The sequence below is a fragment of the Lycium barbarum genome, chromosome 6, assembly GCF_019175385.1.
Source record: "Lycium barbarum isolate Lr01 chromosome 6, ASM1917538v2, whole genome shotgun sequence".
Classification (NCBI taxonomy): Eukaryota; Viridiplantae; Streptophyta; class Magnoliopsida; order Solanales; family Solanaceae; genus Lycium; species Lycium barbarum.
Genome location: NC_083342.1, coordinates 76,642,560 through 76,647,265, shown reverse-complemented (window position 1 = coordinate 76,647,265; position 4,706 = coordinate 76,642,560). Strand labels below are relative to the sequence as shown.

The 4,706-nt window shown below is 40.2% G+C and overlaps 1 non-coding gene across 1 annotated transcript; it reads left to right on the top strand.

Annotated features, from left to right (window-relative positions):
• The first annotated feature begins 3,494 nt into the window (after positions 1–3,494).
• LOC132600987 (small nucleolar RNA R71) lies at positions 3,495–3,600 on the top strand. Its single transcript, XR_009567441.1, has one exon. It is a non-coding gene; the product is annotated as a small nucleolar RNA R71 (small nucleolar RNA).
• The last annotated feature ends 1,106 nt before the right edge of the window (positions 3,601–4,706 follow it).

The following is a 4,706-nucleotide window of genomic DNA, read 5'->3' as shown; positions in this document are numbered from 1 at the left end:
CCCTTGCGATCCTTCACCTCAAAATCAAACTCTTGCAGCAATAGTACCCATCAGATCAGTTGCAGCTTTGCTTTCTTCTTTGCCATAAGGTATCTTGATGCTGCATGATTAGTGTATACCACGACTTTGGACCCCAACAAATAGGCCCGAAACTTCTCAAAAGCAAACACAATGGCAAGCAGCTCTTGCTCCGTCACTATGTAATTCATTTGGGCAGTATTCAGTGTTCTGCTTGCATAATAAATCGGGTGCATAATTTTACTGTACCTCTGCCCAAGCACAGCACCTATTGCGAAACCACTGTCATCATACATTAGTTCAAAGGGCAAGGACCAGTTAGGAGCAATAATAATAGGAGAAGTAGTGAGCCGCTCTTTTAACTCCTCAAACGCCTTCCGACAGTTATCATCAAACACAAACTTAGCCTCTGTTTCAAAAAGCTTGCACATTGGATTAGTATTCTTGGAGAAATCTTTGATGAAGCGCCTGTAGAACCTAGCATGTCCCAAGAAACTTCGAACACCTTTGACTTTGATAGGTGGTGGAAGTTTTGCAATCACATCAATTTTTGCTTGATCGACGTCAATTCCCTTTTCAGAGATTTTGTAACCGAAGACGATCCCGTCCTTCAACATAAAATGGCACTTCTCCCAATTTAGCACGAGATTTGTCTCCTTACATCTTTTCAGCACTTGACCCAGATGGCCAAGACAATCTTAAAACGAATCACCCACAACAGAGAAGTCATCCATGAACACTTCCAAGAAGTCCTCTACCATGTTAGAAAAGATTGACATCATGCATCTCTGAAAAGTGGCTGGTGCATTACACAAACCAAAAGGCATTCGTCTAAATACAAACGTCCCATAAGGACAAGTAAAAGTAGTCTTCTCTTGATCTTCTAAAGTAATGTTGATCTGATTGTAGCCCGAATAACCATCAAGGAAGCAATATTAGGAACGCCCCGCTAGCCGATCAAGCATTTGATCAATAAAAGGCATGGGGAAATGATCCTTGCATGTGGCTGTGTTGAGCTTGTGGTAGTCCATGCAAACTCTCCATCCAGTGACAGTTCTAGTTGGGATCAACTCATTCTTTGCATTCCACACAACAGTGATGCCGCCCTTCTTAGGAACACCTTAGACTGGGCTCACCCATTTACTATCAGCAATTGGGTAAACCACTCCCGTATCTAACCATTTGATGATCTCTTTCTTGACTACTTCTTGCATATTCTCGTTCAGTCTTCTCTAATGCTCTACACTCGGTTTGCTATCCTCCTCCAATTGGATTTTATGCTCACAGATCCCAGATGGAATACCCAGAATGTCTGCTATGGTCCAACTAATAGCACGTCTGTATTCTCGCAAAACCTCTAAAAGTTGTAAAATCTGCTCCTCAGTCAGTAGGGCTAAAACAATCACTGGTAATGTATTGTCCGAACCAAGGAACTCATACTTCAGATGTGATGGGAGCTGCTTAAGCTCCAACTTAGGTGGCTCAATGATCGAAGGCTTTGTTGGAGGAGTTGTTCTATTTTCCAGATCAAGATTCAGCTTCTTTGGGTGGTAAGAATATGAACCCAACCCAACAAGTGAATTAACTGTCTCCACATAACCTTCCATGTCCTCAGTATCAAAGTTCACAAGAATACCAGCTAGAGCTTCACCCAAACTTTCTTCTTCCATCTTGAACTCCACCACTTCATCAACAATATCAAATGAATCAATTACCGAAATACTCTCGTAAGAACTTGGTAACTTCATCCGCTTACTAGCCTGAAAAGTAACTTCTTCATCGTTGACTCGAAACTTAAATTCATTTTTCTCTGAATCCATCAGAGCTCTCCCTGTAGCAAGGAAAGGTCTCCCTAGAATAATAGGAAAGTCCCGATCAACAGCACAGTCAAGAATCACAAAATCAGCGGGCAACATACATTCACCTACCCGCACAAGTACATCATCAACCACCCAACAGGTCTTTTAATAGACCTATTAGCCATTTGTAACCTCATAGTAGACGGCCCTGGCATCCCCAAACCTGATTGTTTGTATATAGCAAAGGGCATCAGATTAATACTCCCCCTATTATCACACAAAGCTCGAACAAAATCATGGTGCCCAACAAAACAAGGAATGGTGAACTCCCCAGGATTTCCCTTTTTATGAACAGTAGTAGTTAAGATGATGGAACTCACAGTGTGAGTCATACTCACGGTTTCATGTTGAACCGTTTTCTTCTTGGTCAACAGGTCCTTCAAATATTTTGCAAAACCGGGCATCTTTTTGACAGCTTCTAAGAAGGGAAAATTTAGAGATAACTGCTTCAACTGATCGTAAAACTTCTCGAACTAAGCATATTCCTTCTTCTTTACCAACCTCTGGGGAAAGGGAGGTTTAGACTTGAAAAGCTGAGTAAAAGGGCGAAGAGCCCCTTTCACAGTTTGCTTGCTCGTGTTATCAGCATCCTTCACTATCTCTGGAATATCAGCAACCTTCTTGTCAGCAGGATCCTCATCAACAATAATGGGTGCTTCAGACTGCACCTCATCCTCTTTATCTATCGGCTCAAGATCAACCACCTTCTTTTCAGCCCCTTGGAGTATTTTACCACTCCTAGTAGTGATGGCAAACACACGGTCTACACTGCCTCCCCCATTCTTCGAATTCGGAATAGTGTAACTTAGAAGTCCTCCCTTTTTAGGAGGGTGCTGCTCCCTAGAGATATCCCTCATCTGTGACCCAAGCTTCTGATTAGCCGCTGTATGGGGACCTACTGTCTCTGTCAACCCAGATAAAGTCCTCTCAGATTTAGACTGATTTGCCAGAATCTTCTCATGCATTGCTTCAACCTTTGAACTACCTTGCTCTGTTGACTGCCCTTTCGGTGGTATATAATGATTGGAACTCTTGTTCCCAAAATTGTTGTTGTTGTTGTAACTCCCTTAGTTCGCACCACCATAATTATTGTTGTAGTTCCCTGAGTTGTTATAAGCACCTTGACCTTGCTGAGGTCTCCATTGATTCTTATTCTGGTAACCACCTTGGTAGTTCTGTATTTGGTAACCCCCTTGAGAGTTATTCACATAATTAGCATCTTCAACCTCCATAGGGAGCCCATCATGGAATGGACCATATTAAGTATGGTACATCCCTTTTGGAAAAACTGTTTCATCCTCACAAACATTTACCTTCTTAATCTGGGATTCATAAAACTTCTTTGTTATCCAAGAAATATTTGTTGCAAGTTCTGCCAATGTTTGCTGGGTATCTTGATTCTCCTTTACTATATTCTAGATCATAGCACTACCATACGGTACAACATCAGCATTGTTTGAGTGGCAAGTCTGATTATGAGTAGTCAGCTTGTTAAGTATGTTGGTCACTAGTCAATAAGATTTGTTCATGAAACAACCATCAGTTGCATTATTAGCAACTGACTGCGTCAGTGGATATAGCCCTCGGTAGAACTTCTCCGTTAATATGTGATCGAAAAAACCATGGTTCAGACTCTTCTGAAAATACTCCTTAAATCTCTCCCAGGCTTCATATAGTTGTTCCCCCGGTCGCTGCTTAAATTCATAGATCTTGTCATGAATTTCAGCCTTTCTATTAGGAGGGTACCATTTCGTGAGAAAAGCAGTCACCACCTCTGCCCATTTAGTAATCGAATTTCGGGGTAGCTTCTCAAACCATGTTCTTTCATCTCCCGCCAAGGAATATTTGAATAATCTCAACCGAATAGCATCTTGTGGAATGTTGTTCTGGATTTGATTAGCACACAAATCCACAAAATTCTACAAATGACGTTGAGGGTCATTATCGATCGAATTCGGAAAGTATCCCTCAAGCTTTAACAATTGGTATAGAGATGAGTCAATTTTCACGGTAGCAGCTCCAACTCGAGGCTGAATAATAACAGATGCATAGTCCTCCTCTAGAACAAGATCAGCGGAAACATTCTCATCATTGGATTCATTCGCCTGATTATTCAATCGGTTCCCCTGGTTACCAGTATGTTGATTTTGCTGATTCTGATTCATGTTCACCTGGTTTACACATAGTAGCAAACAAGGTGTGATGTAATAAGCAAAAGACTTCAATCAAAGCAAACACTATTTAGTAATTTCAAAACCGTATTACCCGGCAACGGCTCCAAAATTTGATACGCTCAAATTACACCTATTAATGGTATAACGTGGACGTTGTCAAATATAGTAACCCAACAAGGTTGGGGTCGAATCCCACAGGAAATATGGTGTGAAAAGGTTACTAAAGTCGTAGGATACTAAATTTAGGTCTAATGTCTTAATCCGATGATTTTGGTAAAAGTTGGGTTTTTTATGACTAATTTCTAACTAATTGCTTTGGGTGGTAATTTATGGTAAAAATAAACTAAGGTTGTGTCCCCGTTAGATAGAGTGTATGATCATGGGTATTGATCTTGATATGCTTCCAATGGATTATTATATGAATGCACTTTAATCTTTATATGAATCTCTACTATTTCCCAATAAATAGAGATTATCTCTTTCTATGATTTTCTCAAATATAAGAAAGTAACTATTAAGAACGATTAATTATGCCATGTAATTCTTCTTTTTCCTAAGTGAATTTATTAAACAAACTTTAAAGCTTTGAGTCCTTGTTATTTATTTTTACCAACCCTAATTATTTTCCCAAATAAATCAAGGTTTATGGCTTTAA